The sequence below is a fragment of the Mesoplodon mirus genome, assembly GCF_964341445.2.
Source record: "Mesoplodon mirus genome assembly, chromosome: 4".
NCBI lineage: Eukaryota > Metazoa > Chordata > Mammalia > Artiodactyla > Ziphiidae > Mesoplodon > Mesoplodon mirus.
In genome coordinates this window covers 85,873,599-85,895,788 of record NC_138979.1, presented here as the reverse complement: position 1 = coordinate 85,895,788, position 22,190 = coordinate 85,873,599, and the positions used below count along the sequence as shown (strand labels likewise).

Here is a 22,190-nt window from a genome sequence, read left to right as displayed (position 1 = left end):
ATATCGTATAATATTTGTCTTTGTCTGACTTACTTCACTTAGCATGGTAATCTCTAGGTCCATTCATGTTGCTGCAAATGGCATTATTTCATTCTTTTTTATGGCTGAGTAATATTCCATTGTATATATGTACCACATCCTCTTTATCCATTCCTCTATCGATGGACATTTAGGTTGCTTCTGAGGAAGTTTACAGCAATACAATCTTACCTCAGGAAACAAGAAAAATCTCAAATAAACAACCTAAACTTACACCTAAAACAGCTAGAGAGAGAAGAACAAACAAAACCCAAAGTCAATCATTTATTCGTGTTCATATTTTCTAGGGTTTTGCTGATCTCAGTTGAGTGGGGCTGGGCTTGGTTGAGTGGTTTTTCTTGTTGAAGCTCTGTGAGTTAACCAGGATGGCTCTTTTCCAGGCTCTGGTCATGGGGGTGGCCCTGCTCCATGTGTCTCTCATCATCCTGGGACCAGGAGTCCAGCCAAGGCATGCTCTTCTCTTGGCTATGGCAGGGGGACAAGAGGCCAAGTGGAAACATGCAAGGCCTCCATGACCTATGCTAGGAATTGGTACCCTGTCACGTTCACCTCATTCAATCTGTCAAAGCAAGTGACATGGCCAAACCCAAAGTCAAGGGGTGGGGAGTCAAGGGGAGGGGGTGGTGGGTGGATAGGGGGTGTTTCAAACTCACATGTCAAAGCATGAGGGAGAAATGAAGAATGAGGCCAGTAATGTAGTCCACAGTAATGTTTAATCCTGACATCAACCCTACATGCTAGATATGGTATTATCCCCATTTTACTGATGAGAAGACTGAAGTAGAGGGAGGCCAGACCGAGGTTTCAAAGCTTGTTCTCTTTCTGCCGTACCATGTTCTCTCTGCCTGGTGTTTCCTGGCGCTCCATAAACACACGTTGCATACAGGTTAATCAAAAGCCACAAGTCCAGCTGAAAGTTAAAATAGTTTAACCAAGAGCCTCTTTTCCTGAGCTAAGTTCCAATTTGTCCGCGGTTTCCCTCATGCACTTATTCTGGGTCTCTGTCATTCCCACATGGTGGTACTGTTTAGCGTTTAACCGGCTGGGCTGTCTTAGATGTTCGGTCATGCCCTGCTCTCTCTGGAGCAGTCAGACCAGAAGGCACACAGACCAGGGGCCCCCACTGCAGGAGGGGTCCTCTGTCCACTTTTTTTTTGTTTTTTTTTGCCAAAATGACCCTGTTTGCTAGAGGACAATTTCAAGCCTGCTCTGGATGGATCTCTTAATCAAAATGGATTATGCCAACAAAAAGGAATGTATCTTTCTAGGTTAGTCCCAATCAGTTCACTGAACTAGGATAGTCAGAAGTACTCCTCTGTGTCTGTCTACACCAGCTCAGCATCTCCTGGTGGTCTCTGGTGGTGGTCTCACTGAAGGGCTTGTCAGGGTCTGAGGAGGAGATTTTGGAGAGAGGCAGAGCCAGCTGGCTGGGACAGCACTGGTGACTCAGGAGGTGATATTTTCCTCTCTGAGTCACAGAGGAACTCCTTGAAGTACCCGCTGGGAGTCTGTGTTTTGCCAGATGCAGACATTGCGGTTTTCCTGCCAGTGAAGTTGTTTCTCTGCCTACACGGGGTCATCAGCAGGCTGCTCTCAACCTAGATGCCCACAGAAAAGTGAACTGAAGCAAATGGTCCACAAGACAGCTCTTAAGGCTCACATCTCAGCTCAGCTCTGTGAGGGAGAAGCATATGGAAGTCAGGGGATGGAGGTACCTCACACGGTGCCCTGTCTGTTTGGGGACTTCTTGCATGTAACACTATAGCCATTGCCAAAGTTTTGAACGGTTACTTCTGACATCCTGGCTAGATCCCAGGCAAGTCATCATGTCCTACCTCTTCTGACCCTCTCCAAATCCCTGTGAATGTTGTTCCCTGTGGTGTGTCTGAGGCAGCTCAGTGGATGCCATGTTTCTTACAGGGGCAATGGTGGAGATATCATTTCACAGATGAGCAAAATGCTTGTTTCTTGGGAGAGGGATGAAATGTGATATTGGAAAACTTTCTGAGCGACTTTGAAAATGTTGGTGGATGAATGGGGCTATTGTAATGCCAGTCATCTTTATATACTTATTCCTCACCATTGCTTGTAATAAGCCCTCGGAAGCTGAGGATGAAATTGGTTTCTCAACGATTTCTCTTTTCACCCTGGGTAGCTCCTATAGGATTATTTAGAAGTCCTCAAATCTTTGTCAATATTTTGGTGACATGCTTCTGGGGGAGGACAAATGTGGTCTTATTTCATTGCCAGTGCACTGCCTTCTAGGAGCTGGTTTGATGGAATGGGGGCAGGGAAGGAGGAAGGAAGGAGGGAGGGAAGAAAGGAAACAGCACTTTTTGATGTGGACCAGATACTTGTTCCTTTTATGCCTGTTGTCCCAGTTTAATCTTCCCACAAATCTTTGGGACAGGTGCTTGGATTCCCACTTCACAGATGAGGAAACTGAGATTACATAAATGGAGCTAGACAAAACTCGGGAAAATAACAAGCGTTGGGATTCAAATCTAAGTGTCTCTGAATCCAAACCTGGTCCATGCTTACTCCCACCTGCAGAACACCTGTCCTCCTTACCAGTCTCCCTGGGCAGCGTTTTCCTTCCTTCCATCATTGAAATAACCACAGCTTCGCCCCATCACCTCCCAGACAAATAGCTGCGACTTTCTCTCCATCTCATCTGTGCTTTTCAATATTCCACTCACCAGATTTTCCCTGGACTTAGATTTGGCCTTAAACACACGAAAAATAATGATTTCTCACTGTAGGTGGCCAAAGGCTCTTCTTAACTAGCATCTTCCCAGCCCCTCAGATGGTTCCTTTGGCTGCTTGCAGCCCTTCATTAGTAAAATCTAAATGATGCAGTACAGTTCATGGGCTGAAACAGGGCCACACACAGCAATTTAACCCATAAGGTGGAGTACCTGACCTTGGAGAGCTTTCTGTCTGGGGCAGCATGGGTCCCGAAGCACAGGCCACAGGTAGACAACCAAAAGAAAGAGGCACAAATATGGTTACTAAATAAAACCTTTACACTGTGTTCAGGTGAAGGAGTGAACCAAGTGGAGTTTATTCTGGAAATAAGGTCCCAAAGCTGGTCATTCATATAGCTCTTTGTCTCAAGGGAGTATAACAATACAAGATGGAGTCATTGCATTAGAGAGTGCAGAATAAATTCCCTTGGCAAACTGGCCTTTGACCTGGCTCATTTTTCTACCTACCCCATGTCCAACATCTATCTCCACTTGTTCTCTTATTCTGGATTTTTTATAATAAGAGTACCCAGAGTTCTGATTCCTGAGCTGAATCTCAATGACTGCCAAGGTGGCCCCAGGTATCTCAAACCCTTCTCCTGTGGGTCACCTTTATGGCTGGCACCCTGAGTTCTACTGTCCTCTGTGGGTACAAGCTCTGCCTCTTCCTCCCTCCATGCTGAGACGTCAGTGCTGTCTCTTCCTCTGTCCAGCGTTCTGTTTTTCCCATCTTCCTTCTGATACTCCATTCTTATTTCAGTAGGAGACTTGAGCTGGGGGAAGGTTAGTATTGTTCTGTAAGCCACTAGGAGCCACTGAAGATTTGTGAGCACGAGACTGACTGTCAATGGGGACCTGGAGGTGGTGGGTGGAGTAGGGACCAAATCGGGGACATCATTAACGATGCTATTGTAATAGTCGAGGAAAGACTAGTGAGGGTCCTAAGCCAGGAGGCTGGTGTTGGGAATGCAAAGGAGAGCGGGAATTGTGGACAGAGTTCCCTTCCACTTGGGATTCCTAAGCCCCCCGATGGTAGAAGGGAAGCCCAGCCTTTACACTAAGAATATCCAGATTTTGGCGTTTGTATAAAGCTGCCAGCTGCCATGGAAAGGATCCACAGATGAAAGTTGTATAATTCTGGGCTGTGATGTGGGTAATGAAATAGAAGAACTAAGAAAGGGATCTCAGACAAAGGAAGGAGAGAAAATAACCATAATTATTATAAATGAAAGAAGTGATCTCAGAGTTAGATTAAGAAAATGGGACAAAAAGAGATGATGAAGACTCTTCAAAGGAGAGGACGGGAAGGCAGAGGGACTGTGTGCTTTAGTGGAGCAAAAACTCGTGCTATTCATCTGTCTGTCTCTATGGTTTAGTTGACACTAGAATTACTCTTAGGAAAGAAAATATTTTATTTAGGAAAATATCCTGCTCGGTATAGGAGATGAGATAATGAGGGCATACTTTAGTGACAGTCAAGAGACAAATTTCTCTGCATTATAAATAAGTAGCAAATTGGTGATGGGGTGGGGGCAGTGAGGGGAAAGAGGGGAGCAGAGAGAAGATAGTAGGCGGTGAAAAGAGATAGGAGAGAGTGTCAGGGCATCATGGTATGTTCTGAGGCTTTTAAGAATGGGAATGATGTTACTCAGTGAGAAATGATTTGCATTTCTGAGACATACACCCCCTTTCCCAGGAAATTTGGAAAGTCTGTTACTTCCAATGGGAGTTTTTTTTTAAATCCACAAACACCACCAATGCACTGGATCCCTCATCCAGGTTCATGCTGTGGGGTTCAGGGGGCTGCATGCAAGGGTGAGTGAGGTTATCCATCTGCTGACCTGATTCAGCTACAGGAACTTGAACCTGGAAGGGATGCTGTGATTATAAACTTTTCAGGAACACTCAGAAATCTTGGGAGAGGAACCTGGATTTCTACAGGTCAAGGACTGAAGTTCTAACTGGTCACATCTGGTTCTTAAGGACAGGGAGACCCCAGCTGCATTACCTATCTTGGATTATCTGTTTTCTTTCGGGGTCCAGCTTGCCTGAAAATGTTACACAAGTTTGGATTGACCAATTACTTGATTCAGTGACCTCCACCCAGCTCAGGTGTGAAATTTAGGAATCTCGGAGTCAGCTAGGGAAGCACAAAGTTTGGATCTGATCTTTGTGGGTAAGTGTGTGTCAGGAGGCTGGAACAGCAGGAGATACAACTGTCTAGTGCCCGTGTCCTGGGACTTTCTTCCAGCAACAGTCAGGACAGCTTTCTGGAGATCCGTCCATACTGCCTTGTTCCAGAATGTATAAGCTTTACCCTGAATCAGCGCTGCTCAAAATTTAATGTGCCTCTCAGAGCTACCTGGATGGCTCATTCAGATGGTTTGCTGAGTCCCATCCTCAGGGTCTGGGAATGGGGCCTGACAATATGCCTCTCACAAATTCTGAGTTGCTGCCGCTGCTGGTTTGGGAAGCACACTTGGAGAACAGCTGTTCTCAACCAGCATTTCTCAAACTTTAATGTGCATGGGAATCCTCTGGAGATCTTGTTAAAAAGCAGGTCTGTGGTGGGTCCTGATAATTTGCATATTGACAGACTCCCAGGAGATGCTGATGCTCTTCAAGTAAGGACCACTTTTTGAGTAGCATTGCCCCTCGTCAAGCTGCCTTTAGCCTCTGACTGGCTGCAGGTCAAGGCTTCCTATCCATCTAGGAATAAATACCTCCACTCCCTGCCCAGTTGACTCCACCCCATGTCCCTGTTAGGAGCCTAGCTGCCCAATCAGCTGTTGGGACACCTGTTCCCATCCACAGCACTAGAGGGACAGTTAAGCCTTGTCAGGCTCCAGTCTTGCTGGCTGCTGCACAGTTGCAGCCAGACGTCTGCTCTCTCTCGCTCCCCAGGGCCTGCTCTGCCCTCGCCAGTCTGGCAGTGGCCACCTCCAGTACCAGGAACCAGCCGTTCCTTTGTCCTTGAAACCAGCCCTGCTCGGCTTCTCTCTGGCTTTCCCACTGTCCTGGTCACTCCCGAATGACTCCAGCCTCCAAAACGGGCCTGCCACAGCTGCTCTGGTGAAAGGACGGGAGGAACAGGGAGGTGATTCAAATAAGGAGAAGCTGCAAAGATAGAAACATAGGGGAGAAGGAAAGAGGAACGGGGGTTCATGCGTGCCTCATATGAGTTTTGTTATTTGTAGGATTGGAATAACAAGGACTAATAAGCTAATAAGCACCATGATGGATTTAGGGAGGGTTTCTTGTAGGGTGAGGTCGTGGGAAGGGAAATGGTTTGGGGTTCAGGACACCCAAGTTCTAGTGCTTATTCTGATGCTAGTCAAGAGCCCCCTGGCCTCACTGTTCTCATTTATCAAAAGAGAGGGTTGTATGAAACCAAATTGGAGGCACCACATATCAAAAAATGTCATTTATTATGAGGATTAAATAGGGAGGCTGGGAAAGCCCTAGGCTTTGGAATCAGAAAGACCTGAATTTATTTATTTATTTATTTATTTAATTTATTTTCAATTTTTAAATTGAAGTATAGTTGATTACAATGTTGTGTTAATTTCTGCGATACAGCAAAGTGATTCAGTTATACATACATATACATTCTTTTTTAGACTCTTTTCCATTATGGTTTATCACAGGATATTGACTATAGTTCTCTGTGCTATACAGCAGGACTATGTTGTTTACCCATTCTATATATAAAAGGTCATATCTGCTAACCCCCAGCCTCCCATTGCATCCTTCCCCTAACCCACTCCTCCTTGGCAACCACCAGTCTGTTCTCTTATGGAGAAAGACCTGAATTTAAATCCCTGCTTGTCCTGCTCAATGTCTCAGAGCCACTGGACACATCTCAGTCACTCTAGGTTGCTTCTTTACCAGTGAGGATTAAATGAAATAACAAATAAAAAGAACCTAAAATAGCTGCAGGTATATAGTGAGTGAGCACTCAAGAAAAAGATGCTAATATTACGATAGTCACTAAAAACGTGAAAAACCTGTACCTTTCCACTGTGCTCCATTTTGTTAGACTGAAATGCTCAAACATGTATTACTTTTTTCTCCTGTAGAAACACTTCAATTTTGTGCTTCCCATACTAACCCCTTAGGTAGTCTGTGTTTGCTCAACTCAACCTCCAAGAAAATACATTCCAAAATCTTGCAACAAGAGGGTAACAACAATCAAAGCAGCGTGTTGCCCTACTTAACATGTTTTAGGGAATTATTTAATACTGAATTCCAGGAAAACTGACTGAAACATAATCTGTGCCAACAGCTCCTGTGGGTCCTGTAACCTGAAGGAAATGTTTAAGAACAGGGCAGGTAGTACAGGACAAAATGTTTTTTTATTGTCTGTTTCTCTGAAAATGGTTGTCATGGGATGCTGAACATAGTAGGTGCTCACTCGATGGTTCTTCTTTTTCTTCTCTTTTTTTTTTTTTTTGCAGTACGCAGGCCTCTCCCTGTTGTGGGCTCTCCCATTGCCGAGCACAGGCTCCGGATGCGCAGGCCCAGCGGCCATGGCTCACGGGCCCAGCCGCTCCGCGGCATGCGGGATCCTCCTGGACCGGGGCACGAACCTGCGTCCCCTGCATCGGCAGGCGGACTCTCAACCACTGCACCACCAGGGAAGCCCTCGATGGTTCTTGATTGAAAGAAGGGTGTTCTAGAGACTTAAGTGTTCCACCTGTTCAAGATCACAGTATCTGCTGAAGGTGACTGTTGCCTCCATTGGTAGCCTGATGGTTTGTTTATTTAGTTCTGATTTGGGTCCCCCAGGAAGCAGGTGTTTGGTTTCAAGCAACAGAAACTGAGTCTGGCTAATGTATGTGGCTATCTGGAGTTTACAGGTGCACAGGGAAGGCTGGAGAGTCTGGATTAGTAAACAGTAAGAATCCAGGACTTACCTGACAGGCACTTCCATAGGGATGAATGAACCAAAGGTTTTGAATATTTCTTTTTTTTTTTAATTTATTTTTTTGGCGGCATTGGATCTTCATTGCTGCGCGGGCTTTCTTTAGTTGCGGAGAGCAGGGGCTACTCTTCGTTGCTGTGTGCGGGCTTCTAGTAGTTGTGGCGTGTGGGCTCAGTTGCTCTGCGGCATGTGAGGTCTTCCTGGATCAGGGGTCGAACCTGTGTCCCCTACATTGGCAGGTGGAGTCTTAACCACTGTGCCACCAGGGAAGTCCCTGAATATTTCTTCACTAAAGGAAATAGGCCTGGCATTTCTGAAGGTGCCACTCCCTCAGGCCCAGCCTTCAAATATGATCCCCCTGCCAGGACTCTGATATGAGCAGCTGACAAAGGGACAGTGGCACATCAGAGAGCCAGCCCATATATTACCCCCATGCCCAGCAGTTACTCTGTCCTCCTATTCCTTATGAGATATAACAGACATGAGGACATTCATTCTTGTGAATCATAAGTTCAGTATGCAGCCCAATGTGTGGAGTTGCCTTCAATATTAATCTCTGAGTACTGGTTAGTTAATTTCCTATTAACTACCCAATAGTTAATAAAACCTGGTGCTTTGGTTTTGTTGTTTTGTGCCTAATATGTTTGGGTTTTATGGATAAATGCTTACTTAGCACATTGTATCTACAAAGAACCCCTATGGGCTATAAGATAACCCCAATGGCCAAACAACTTCATCTACCGACAGAATTATTTCTGTGGTGTGCTACACTCATGTCAGAATTTGGCTAGGGAATTGTGGTCTTCCTGTGCTTTATTTCCCCAATTATATTCTGAAATGTGCATAATAGACCCTACATGGTGGGTTTGTTGTATTAAACTGTATACTATGTATATTCATCACGCCTGATGTGGTAGGAATGAATACAAAAGACAAGGATTATAACTTGTCTAGATATAGACAAGTCCTTCTATGACTTTCTCTATCCCCATGTAATAATCAGTGACTAAGACTTTGTTGGCTTATATGACAAAGTTTTGGGCAGGAGGAAGGTGAAAGAAAGGGAGGGTGGCCATATTCCCGGCCCCTCGATCTCTCCACGGTACAGAGCTGAGTCACAGCACTTGAGTCACTGGCACCCTCATTCCCTGTCTGTGATTTTGGTTATCACAGTCCTCCTAACAATTCCCCTGCAGGCTCAGGAGTGACGTGGAATCACTGTTTTTTGTTTTTAAATATTATGAATTATTTTGTGTGAGAATTATAAAGTTGATATTCTTTTTAATAAAAGTCTAATAATTTATTTCTTTCCTTGTATCACTCTGCCTGACACCAAGTCCCCAAAGAGAGAGAGTTAGTTTGTCTGGCCTTGATGATGGCCCCAACCCTTCAGCCAGGGGAGAGGATGTCATCCTCGTTGATGGTTCCAACAAGCAAATTAGGGCAAATTGATGTTCATAAAAGGAATCTGGGTCACAGTTGCCAGGAGTACAAACAGTTGATGATGCAGTGGGTGTGCAAGAATTCCAAATCTCCACTACAGGGTTTGCAGCGTTTACTCCCATAAAAATTATAAAGCCTAATAAAGAAACTACTCCAAAACAGCACTTAAGATTTGGACAAAAAAATATACTAAGAAATAACATAATTTAATCACTTTGTCATATATATATATATATATATATATATATATACACGCACACACACACACAAATATGTATGTATATATATATATACACACACACATAGGTATGTATATATATATATGTATGTATGTATGTAATCATGTATATATATATATATATATATATATATATATAGAGAGAGAGAGAGAGAGAGAGAGAGAGAGAGAGAGAGACATTCACATGTAACTAGGATTACAGTAGAATATTTTGTATTGACATGATTCGTTAAAGTTACCCATTACTAACAGACACTAATTTGTTGGCATAATTTGTTTGCAGCTCTCACCTTCCTGCCCAGCTCCCTCTCTCTCACCATCTGAGTCAGCCAGTCTGTCTGGCTTCTACCAGGTGCTGTGTGAGGTTCTAACACCAAGATCGAGACCAGGTACCAGTCTTGGTGGTCCTTGTTGCCAGGGAGTCCCAAATTGAGGAAGAGAGACTGACAGGTAAGTGGGTCAGTTTCACTTGGCTGGTGACCTCAAGGACACCAGACTTTGGATTTGGGGTGCAACCTGTGCTAGGACACCAGGCACTGAGGCACTTACTGCATTCCATTCTGCAGGATTCCTAGGTCTTTTCTCATCCCAGATACTTCATTCCCTTCCTTTGTAATCCTGCATCTCCCTTGCGCAAATCCAGTGCCAACTGGCTGGGTCCAATTCAGTGCCATGAGGCCCCTGTCCGCTGGCCAGCTCCTTCCCTGGATGGAGCCAGGACTGCCAGAAGCGAGGCGATGTCTTCCTCCACGCCACCCCCTCTCTCCACCTGCAAGTCTTTGTTAGAGGACTCCAGAAGGCCACCTCCTCACGCCACCTTCTCCGAAAAACTCTCCCTTTCCTCGGAGGGTGGACATTGTCTCTGGTCACTAGGTACTCCTTTATGTCCATCAGTTTATCTGAGACCCACCTAGGAAGCAGCTTGGTCACTGTGCAGTGTAAAAGGGCAAACATTATCTTTGCTCCCTCTTTCTATCTGCTCTTTTTGGAGAGATGCCAACCTGAGGAATGTGAAAAGGATTTTATTTAATTTCATTTCTATTCATTTTCAAGCCTCCAAAGCAGTAGAATTGACTCCTCTGCTTTGGATTAGGCTCAGAAGGATAATATAAGTCTCATTAACTCTGAAAAATTGGGGAAGTATCTTCCAAAGCTCTGCTTTGATCTTGTCGTCTTCCTGCTCTCCCCCCTGCCCAGGGGACAATCCAAACCCTTTCTATTGGCTTTTGAAACCCCACACAGGGAGTGGGCACCCTAGCCAGGTATGCCTCCCATGGTGCATCCTTCTCATCCTCTGTTTGGGCGACACTGGGCTCCACTTCATCCCCCAAACACTCCTCCTCTTGCTCATTCGGGCTGTTACCCAGAATGCATTGCCCTCCCATTCTCACCTCTTCAAATCCCACTCCGTTTTCAGGACTCTGTTCAGAGGTCACTTTTTTTTTTTTTTTTTTTTTGCGGTACGCGGACCTCTCACTGCTGTGGCCTCTCCCGTTGTGGAGCACAGGCTCCGGACGCGCAGGCTCAGCGGCCATGGCTCACAGGCCCAGCCACTCCGCGGCATGTGGGATCTTCCTGGATGGGGCACGAACCCGTGTCCCCTGCATTGGCAGGCGGACTCTGAACCACTGCGCCACCAGGGAAGCCTCAGAGGTCACTTCTGTCGGGAAACCTTCCCAGTTGGAGCGAATCTCTCCTTCCTGTCCCCTTTCACGGTATTTGTGTGTGGCTCTCTCTTACTTTTCCCATTTTAACTTTCATTCTGGATAACCTGCCAATTTTCCTCACTACATCCCAATTTTAATTTAGGTGACCAGACACTCAAGACAAGGAAATTCTGGGTTGGGGGGTTGCATTCAAAATCCCCCTCGGCATTACCTCCCTCATCCCGTCGATCAGCAAGTCTGCTATGTTACCTGTGAAATGTTTCTTGAGCACCTCCCTTCCTCTCTGTTGTGATGTTCAGGGCTTAGGCCCTCATCACTGCTCCCAGAGGTCACTGCAATGGCTTTCCACCTGCGTTCCCTGCTGTGACCTGCTGGGCTTAAATCCACTGTCCACACAGTTGTGTGTTTCTCTCCCCTGTTAGTCCAGCAGCTTCCTCAGTAGCAACCACATCGTGGTTATGAAGACCTGGTGCCTATTAGATGCTTAATAAACACTGAGTGAATGAAGGATGAATAAGTGATGTAGTTATTGGGATTGGGGAGGGGGTGCCAACCAGCTCGGATGGGAGGATGCTACGTGATCATGGGTCCTTGACTTGCACAAACATCCTGCCTTCCCTCCCGGACCCCGTTTTACTCATCTGTAAAATGACAGTGATGATCTTGTTTCTGAGATCCAATCATGGATCCAATTTACCCCCGATTCATTTACATCTGTCTCACAGTTAAGCAAACACCTTAAGTTAGAGTGATCTGAGGGGTACCTTGCAAGAGATCACCCTTCCCTATGAAAGAATGTTTTCCTTCTTATTTCAGCTTGTTCCTTATGTCTCTTGTGAAGTGGACATGGACTATTGCTGGTGGGGCAGAATACAAGGGAAAAGCTTTCTAATCTGGTGTGTGACTCTCTCTCCCTTTCATCACCTGGCTGGGGCTCTCAGGCTCTATGATTCAGATTCAAGTTAAAGAGTGTCTGAAAAATCTGCTTAGACACAAAAATCAATCAAAGAAAAGGAGGAAAGACTGAGGGCTACAAATTACATAATTCAGGTGGTGAGTACACATGGCTCCCTCCTTTAAAGACTGTGGAAGGTGGAAATCTGAAGTGTTAATTCAACAGTTGAAGGAAACGACAATAATGATTATGCCAGGAAATTTCTCCCTGTGTAATGGTTGGGAAAATGTGCTCAGATCACAGATATAAAAGTTATATACTTGAACTTTTTTATGCCTAAGACCCTTCCTGAATTCAAATATTCTGTCCTCTTGCTTCCAGAAGTACATTTAATAGTCAGTTCAGTTGGGATAATATGGTCATTGCATGAACAGGTCTTGGAAAGTTTTGATAAATTCATACCAGGTTTCTCTTGCTTACAAGAATAAAATAAGTATAATATTAATAATAATGCCTGGGACTTCTTAAATTCCTCCTATAAACATATTTCCAGTTTCCTAATGGAAAAATCTCTGCTTGAAGGCTATCAATTATTCCAAGCTCCAAAGCCATAATTTTCCTGGAAAACAGAATCCTCTTACTTGGGATCCCATTTCTTTCTGTGTTGCATCTAAATGAGACTGGGCCATCTGAGCAGTGAGTAGCACTGGAGGAATATTGGCTGTTGGTTAAGGTGAAACCATATAAAAATTGTTAAAGTGTGTTTGGACAAAGGGAATTGAGCTATGCATTGTTCACCTAATTATATCTGCCGGGGAAGTAAAGTGAGAGCACTGCTGTTTGGAACAGAGTAACAGGGCAGACCAGGGGCTGCATGAGAAACTCTTATGGAAAGAGCATGAGTGTCATATGTGGGGCTGACCCTTGAGAAGGTAGGTGGGGGTGGGAGCCTGCAGTCTATGTGTTTACTGTTTTGCAAGCTCTCTTATCTTCATTCCCTTTAGCCATTTTGTAGCTCTAGCTTCTCTGTTGCCTGTTACGGTATCTTTCTTTCATTAACCAATATCTCCCCTTACCATCTTACTAATGACTATGTCATGGAGAATACTGAATAATCCATATGACGCCATACTATCCCTGCCCAAGTTGGAATGGGTGGAGAGGTTGAGGATCAGGGCAAATGAGTTGATGGAAGAAAGTCAATGTTTCTGATCAGGAGGGTGGATCCATGGAGCCAGAATGTTGGGGGTCGGTGGGATGGACAGTGTCAGGCATCTATCAGGAGATGGGAAGTCAGAAAATGACTGAGGTCAGGGTAGTGTCCAGGTTAGGAACATGCCTAAGCAACTGCCCCCTAGTGGTCAGGAGGTCAGGAGATAGCTAGGAGGTTAAGGATCCCCAAGTGGGCCATCCAGAGACACAGTCTTGATGAGGTAGAGTGGGGCTCACAAGTCATTCATTGTCACAATAGTGGAAGAATCAATGCTTATCAATTTTTCAATAAATTGAACTAGATTCAAGATTATGTCTCTATGAAAACTTACTGACTTATGTTCTGATGTACATTCTTGAACTGGAAAAAAATGGTCAGGGGTACAGAGAACACATCAGGAGCCACAGGGACTATCTTACAACAGCCACTTCCCACAATGAAATTTCTTCTAATAGCTGCAACAATAAAATATTGGGTAGCATTTTACTTCCACACATTTTTTTTATGAGTTCATCAAAATTTGAGGGGCATGTTGTATATGGAAATAACAAATGTCGGGTGTGCAGCTGAAGGGAAAATGTTGAGAACTGCCAATTCAGTGTCCTGAACTGTGGCAGTGGAGGCAGACTGGGAGGCAGCAGGTGCTTCTGCTCTTGGCTTTCAGAATTTTGGAGTTCAACATTGGTTGATATCTGGGTCATAGACCAGTCAGGAAGGTCAACTACTGCACCACTGCCTTCTATTCCAGAACATACATCTCTCACCCTTGTCACTCTTTCATGTTGTAGACACACCTGGTTTCTGGGTTCTGTCATGTCTTCCTTCACTGTGGTCTGACGTTTTCTCTTCGCTGCCCCTTGTCCCTAAGCCTCCCACTTGAGGCCAAGTCTGGAGCCTGGCCATCCCTTTCTTCCAGTAGTTTCTCTCCTGGCAGCCACTCCCGATTCCAATCCACCCTCCACTCTGCCACTCTGCTAATCTTCCTGAACTGTCTCTGGCTTCCTGATGCTTCCCTGTTGGAAAAATTCAGCAAAACACGGTGAGATGGAAAAAGCCCCCACCAGGTACATCCCTGGTTTCTCACCCCTTTGCCTTCATCTTGCTGTGCCACTGAGCAAGGTGTCTCCTGTTCTGGGACCCCAGTGTTCTCCTCCATGATATGAAGTGATGCCATTAGCAGAATGTTACGAACCTTGATTCCTCTGCTTAAAAGCTCTCCAAATCTGCCCCACTGACAATTTTAATACAATATTGCCTGCAATGTTTTAGACACCTTTATGTGTTCATCAGAGAAATTTTGGAAACGTAGATGAGCACAGGGAAAACAATGAAGGTCTTTGTAGTTAGAAAGGAAATGCTTGCTTTCAAACTAGGACAGGACACCATCTCTTTGTGCAAACCTCTTCCCCTCTTCTACCTTCAACTCCATTTTAGCCCTTTCGCTCTCCCCTTTGGCCTCTTGGAGGATGGTAACATTATGGGAGACTGCGTAATAAAATATGGTGGTTAGAGAAACAGGCTTTTGAATCAGAGAGGTCTGGGTGATGCCTAATTTCTTCGTGGCCTAGCTGACCCTTGGTGACAATGTTTCTAAGTGTCTTTTACTCCTTTGTAAAAGGGAGATAATAATAGTATCTTTCTCAAAGCCTGGTGAGGAATTTACCATATGGCATGGCACATAGTAAAAGCTAAATAAGTGTTAGCTCTGAATAAGCTCAAGCTTTCTCTTTATGCATCTTTTTCTAGTCTGCTTCACAGACCTGCCACTGACCTTACAGGGATTACTACGCTGTTGGACCTTAGGTTTTTACCTAACCCTGGGCCTTTTTTCCTGGCCAGCCAAATGCAGACATCTTCAGTGGTGAACCCTGCTTCTATTTCTTTTCTCTTCTTAAGGAAACCAGACAAAATGCTCGCCCAATAATATTTTTGGAGCAATGAAATGTTAACACCAATTAGATGATGCTATGGCATTCTCCCAGCCATAACTAAAATCGTGGTGAAATTGTTCTTCCCAGGCTTTACCTCTTTGCCCGCTACTCTGCAGATACTTTATCTTGATAGACATCCTCTGACACCTGAGGAGCCCTGAGATTTGGGATTTGGTGACTCTTGAATTGGCTACCTGAAATGTCAGAGTTACCCCAGGCTCTCTCCCTTGGGGCCAGGAGATGTTTTCATCCTTCCAGCTCATGGTGAGTTTGAGGCTCAGGAATGGAGATGCTGCCCTCAGAGAAGCTGGGGAGAGGTGATTTTGCAGTGTTGTCTGTGAGTTTATTTGCTGTCCATCGTTTGTCATGGCCACATGAGGGTATGATGGGCACTTTCACTGCCCTCAGCACATTGTGGGGAGATCTGTCCCCATGGGTTTTAATTTTGGAGGAAAACCTCAACATCACACGTAAGGTGGAAAAGTTTTATTTATCATACCTGCTATGATAAACAAATTCGAACTAATGTTTGTATAGAGGGTATCTATTTGGGGACTGATACTGGAAGAAAGCATCCTCTACCCCCTCCCAGTGTGTCGAACGGACAGGGAAGAGGCTGCAACAGGAGTGGCTCGGTCTGTTTTTAACTCTGCCAGCTGAGGTTCTTACCCTAAAGGGAGGGGGTGGGCAAGGTGAGGGTTCATGTGTCAGGAATGGGAGGGGAGGTTCTGGACCTACATTCTGCAGCAGCAGCCTGAGCTCCACATTTTCTTTGCATCAGAGAAGCCTCCTCATTGGCTGTCTGCCTAACGATCAAAATCTCCCCATGGAGATTTTCTCTTCCACGTGCCCTTCATTTGGGTGTCCAGGCGGAAGTTGACCCCAGGCTCATCAGAACTGGAGCTGCCTCCGACTCCTATCTGGTTCTCCGACTGCACAGTTCCGCTCCACTCGGGAGGTTGGAGGGTGCCGTGCATTCATTCCATCTCATCAGATGCGCTCTAGTTTGGGGGCCCATCCATCGCCCCACCTTGCTATGTGGAACCCAGAGCTCTCCAAATGCCCAGATCGCAGCTATGACTGCGTATTTTCAACACTGCTCTGTGTGTACCGAAAATCCAGGGAGGGAAGCTACACAGAAAGCTTTGGAGAGTAACCAGAATGCACATGGAATCATTCATGTTTGAGGAGGGGATGGCGAGACTTTTGCTCAGGGTCTGAGCAGAACAGAACCAAGGGATACAAGGGATCTGGTCTCTTAGAGACCCCTCCAACTTTGTAAGGTTCTAAATCTAATTCAGAGTGAGAATGGGAAGGGGCAGGCTGACCGGGTAGAGATCTGCTCCTGTTTATTAGAAAGAACCGAAATGCAGTATCATGTATGTGGAAGGAATTGTTCTCAGATCACAGTGGTCTCGTCCCATCAGGCAGGGGAATGGGGCGCTGGGAGGCTCTGTAAGGCCTGGGGTTGCTGGGACAGGGGGGTGGCCTGGGGGTGGGCACACCAGGGCTGACTCAAGGCTGGTGTTGCGAACAGATGTGGGCTCTGAGACACTGACACTTATTCTAGCCTCCTTCACTGGAAGGTCCGAGGCCACCTGCCTACCCATGTCCTTTAGGGCTCAGCTCATGAGGCTGAGTTTCCAGGGAAGTTATCCGAGATGGCTCTTGGCCACTGGTTTAACTCAACACTGCAGGGACGGCCACTATTCATCTTTATACAATGTTCTCTTCATCCTTAACACCCCTCCAGTCCTCCTGGGTGCCACTTACAAGGTTTTCATGATCCTGTTAGATAAGACATTCATTTCCTTTCCTGACCCCCTCTTATCTGGATCATTGGATTTCCTTGCCCATAGAGAATTGTCTTGGGGTGAATGCTTGTGTCTGTTGCCTGAATGCACTACTGTCATAGACTTGGTGCGGGATGTGAGGGGCAGATTTATTTCCTTTGATATTTTGCATCAGCGGTACTGGCGTTATACAACAAAGGAAATCTTAGAGAAGTGCTATCAGGGGAGCTTATACAAAGACACCCCCGGAATTCTGATATGTCCTCACTGAGTTGCAGTGCAGCAGTGAGGCACCATCACGGGTCGCCGAGGTGAAGCACAGGGTGGGGGAATGTTGTTTAACCATCTCTGGGGTTAACTGGGTGTAAGACCAGCCATGCATCACCCCAGATGCCTCTAGGACATGCTGCCACTGTATTTATCCCTCACGGTGTTCTCAGAGGCACAAGAACTCCAGTATCCAAATGAACATGAAGGTGGCCCAGGGCATGGATATTTTTGCTGTGAGAGTAGGAAGGCTTGAACTGAGGTCTCAGGTGTCTTGAGGTGTCAGTTCCTGCCTCTCAAGTGATTAAACATTACTTTTCACGGCTTGTATATTTTTGCATAATCCTCATAATATAGGGGTCAGTATAATATCCTATAATCCTTATAATGTGTGACAGGTACAATTAGCCTTACTTCCTACATTCGGAAACCAAGACTCAGAACAGAAAAGTGACTTTCTCAAGTCACAAACTTCATGCTGGCAGAGTCTTGGGCATGAGTTTCTATTTCCTGATTCTCAGGTACATGCTGTTTTTGCTAGACTCAAAGTAGTAAAGAACTGAGACTCTTTATTTGGAAGTAATGAGGGATTCCAAAAATAGCCTTAGCGGTGCTTAACAGATTGGAAAGACCAAAGGAACTGAAGCCAAAGAAGACTGAGAGAGGTGAGCTGTTTCATTGTATAAATTTTCATTAACTTAGTTAATAACAATTGATGCTGCCTTTATATGTGTCTATATATTAATTAAAAATACTTGCGATTTGATACAAGGTCAAAAATGACTCATTGAATTGTTTCTCAAATTGTGCTGACCTCAAATAAGAATCTCATGGTGATCATGATTTTGTAAAATTGATTAGATAAAAAGAAATGTATCCAAGTGTCAAAGGATACATTAGGAATGGTTGCTAATGAGCTCGATGTCTCAGAGCTGCCTGGCTGGGGGCACAGTAGGTGCTAAATGAGTGATGATGGAAGGCTCGGTTGGCCTTCCATCCCAGGGAGCATGATGCTTTAATGTGTGAGCTAAGATGAAATTCTAAAAATGTATCAGCCTATAAATTTAAAGGCTCATCTGGAAAAATTTCAAACTTACAAAAGGTTAAGAGAAGTGTATAGTAAATCCCTACATATCCTTCCTCAGCTTCAAGACATCAATATCCTGTTATTTTCATTTTCTATCCCTTTAACAAACACACACACATACACATTCTTTTTTGGCTGGAGAGCTATACAGGAAATTCTAAGCATCGTAACACTCACCTGTGAATTTATCTGTATGTATCTTCAATAGAAAAAGACTTAAAAATATATATATACATATATACATATATATATATATATACATATATATATATATAACTAGAATATCATCTCCACAAAAATAACAATTATCCTATCACTTAACCTGTGAATATATATGTATGTATCTTCAATAGACAAAGATTTAAAAAAAATAACCACAATATCATCATCACAACAAAAATAACAATCATTCCTTAATATCATAGAATACCTCTTTCGTGTTTAAGGCTCCATGATTGTATCAAAATGCTCTGATTCTTTTTTTAATAAATTTATTTATTGTATTTATTTATTTTTGGCTGCGTTGGGTCTTCATCGCTGTGCATGGGTTTCTCTTTGCGGTGGCTTCTCTTGTTGCAGAGCACAGGCTCTAGGCACGTGGGCTTCAGTAGTTGTGGCACGTGGGATCAGTAGTTGTGGTGCATGGTCTTAGTTGCTCCGTGGAATGTGGGATCTTCCCGGACTAGGGCTCGAACCCATGTCCCCTGCATTGGCAGGCAGACTCCCAACCACTGAGCCACCAGGGAAGTCCCAAAATGCTTTGATTCTTTTGGTTCGATTATTCCAATTAGATTTCAAACAATGTCTTCACACTGCATTTCGTTGGTCCAGCTCTTATATCTCTTTCAATTTATAATAGTTTCTCCTTCTAAGAAAAAGAGTTAGGTCTAGAGGCTTGAGTAGATTCAGCTACTTTAACAAAAAATACTGTGGACTTCCCTGGTGATGCAGTGGTGAAGAATCCACCTGCCAATGCAGGGGACACACGTCCAATCCCTGGTCTGGGAAGATACCACATGCTGCAGAGCAACTAAGCCTGTGTGCTCTAGAGCCCATGAGCCACAACTACTGAGCTCGCATGCCACAACTACTGAAGCCCATGCACCTAGAGCCTGTGCTCCACAACAAGAGAAGCCACCACAATGAGAAGCCCATGCACCACAATGAAGAGTAGCCCCTGCTCTCCACAACTATAGAAAGCCTGCATGTAGTAACGAAGACCCAACGCAGCCAAAAATAAATAAGTAAAATAAATAAATTTATATAAAAAATACCGCATAGGTAAAATTTTGCACTTTCTTTAACCTACAACATTTTGAAAAAATTCTATGTTTCATTAGTATGCATTGATACCAGGTCCTAATTCTGGGGCAAGATTGATCATGTGAGGAATGTTTTGGGAAGATGACATGGAGACATGGTCTTTTATCATACCTGATGGGTCAGACTTGTGGAAATCACAGCCACCCAGGACATGGCTGCTGGGAAAGGGGAGTAGACTACTATCCAGTATCCACCAGACATAACAGTCATAAAGTCTCTCAGAAAGGATTTTAGGGCAGAGGAGAGGCCCTAATTCAGGGCCTATTTTCTCTTGCTTTACACACAGTTCTAAGAAGTTGCATTTTATTTTGGCAACCCACAGTAAATATGAAATGGAAAATTTAAAAGAGCAGGTAGTCCAGAAACATGAAAAGAGCTGGATGACAGCTACATGATCAAGGAGAAAACAGAAGAACTAGAGAAGGCACAGAATCCAGGATAAATTGATATAGAGGCCAAGAAAGTTCGTCTTCCTTTTAGTGGGTACATCATGCTTGTCTGTTTACTTGCATTGTCTATGTTAACTGTCACACTAACCTTCTGAGGTAGGCACTATTATGTTCTGTATTTCACAGATAAAAAACATATTCAGAAATATTCCTCAAGTTACCCAACTGGGAAGAAAATCCCAAGGAGCACTGTCTCATTGCTCTGTGATCAAGTACAAGGTGTGCATAGGTATGCCCGTGACCCTGAGAGAAGAAAAATTGAGGCCCTGTCTCTCTTGGTTAAGCAGGCAAGAAACCACATGATGTGTTTTGAAATGTACTGACCTCCCCACAAAATGGGAAAAATAAAATGTTTGTAATCACTTTAAACAGCTTCAGGTTTCTGGAAAATTTATACACACGGAAGTCCAGATATAAATGTTTAGAACTTGGCACTCCAAAAATTTATACAAATCAGAAACACAGAGATGTTATACCAGTAGTTAAATTCATGGATCAGTTTATCTTGAAGTGTTACCTGGTAACATTTCAGTGATATTGATGTTGTCAGTTTTCTCTGTCAGCCTGGACTTTTCCTGTGGTTTTCTAGAATTTTCAGTGAGGCATTTGACTGCCAGAGCCAGTAAGCTCTACTTGAGAATCTAATTTTGTCTTTTCTCCTCTGTAACTCAAGATTGGATTAGTTAGGACTGGGATTCCCCATCACACCCTGTAGATGATGGTGACTATTAAAGAAACGATCTCTGCAGGGGTTTTTTCTTGCAAAAAATAACATGATGGGAGCTTTTAGTTTGCACACATTCTACATGAGGTACATCTTAACCAACTCTTACTGAAGATCAGGAATCTGGGGGAGGTAAATACTTCATCAACAGAAATGATACCTTGGACGTCACCCCAGCATCATGTCAACTGTCTGGGACTCAGTCTTCTAGAGCCCAACCTGAGAGTCAGGACACAGAGAATTCAGTTTTGAGGTCATCCTCGGGCACATCCAGCACCATCTGGGGCAACTTAATGAAGGGACAAAACCCTCCCAATTCATAGTCCCTAGGCCTTCAGTAAATAATTTTTGGTGTTCATAGTGATGATTCTGAATGAGCAAGCCATGTTAATAGGGAAATGATTAAGAGAAACAAAAAACCTTGGTTACTTAAAGAACTTACCTTCAGGGACTTCCCTGGTGGTCCAGTGGTTAAGACTCCGCCCTTCCAATGCAGAGGGTGCGGGTTCGATCCCTGGTGGGGGAACTAAGATCCCACATGCCGCGTGGTGTGGACAAAAACAAAACAAAACAAAAAACCTTGCCTTCAGCTCTCTGGACAACTTAACAATCCACCAATGATTCATTTCCTGACCATCCCAGCTAACCAAAGTTTTATGCTATGGTGCTTTAAAAAAAAAAGCATCTTTTGTTTCACCAGCAGAGAAATTCTGAACTAGTCTCACCTGCCATGACATTTCTTCTGTGCTTTTGACAATTTTCACAGCATATGGATTCTTCATTTCATTCTCAGACACATCAGTTAATTAGCTAATTTGGGTTTTGATTCACACGTATTAAACACCATCATTTTTGAGCACACAAAAACCCCCTTATGTGACATAAATGGCATTATGTCCAAAAGAATGGTGTTAGATTATCTTTTGCTTTGGAGGAAAAGACAGTAATTAATTTGATATATATTTTTTCATTTGCAGACTTTAATGCCATTTTCACCACTGAAGGAAAGGTGAATGACCGTGGCCAGTCACTGCTCCTGGTTTTTGTGACCCTGACATTGTATGAGAGGAGTTTGGGGAAATGAAATGGAATAAAAGGGCCTCAGTTGAATACATGGGTAAGTAGTGTTCTTAAGACTTCAACAAAATCTAAAAGAGTTTGCAATTCACACAGCTTTTCTGCCAAGAGGGATATTTTGAATAGTTGGCGGAATGAGGAATTAAATGTGGATTATTCTGGAAAAGACTGGAATTTAATACAACATTTGAACAGGTTAAATTTGTAACAATAAAATACCAGGGGGAGAATGAGACCATTTAATTTCCAGCACACAGAAGACACATAACGGTTCTAGAAAGGATGAACGCAGCATAGGCTGCTGTTTCAGGCTTCTGTGTTCATTTTCAAAAGCAGCCTGGGAAATTCCTGCCATTCTTTGGAATTCGAGGCA

At 44.2% G+C, this 22,190-nt stretch overlaps 1 long non-coding RNA gene across 1 annotated transcript; it reads right to left on the bottom strand.

Annotated features, from left to right (window-relative positions):
• Positions 1-249: 249 nt before the first annotated feature.
• Positions 250-21,373, bottom strand: LOC309802452. The gene is made up of 3 exons (XR_014293797.1): positions 21,183-21,373; positions 5,649-5,855; positions 250-464 (listed from the first exon to the last, which is right to left on the bottom strand). It is a non-coding gene; the product is annotated as an uncharacterized lncRNA (long non-coding RNA).
• Positions 21,374-22,190: the final 817 nt, after the last annotated feature.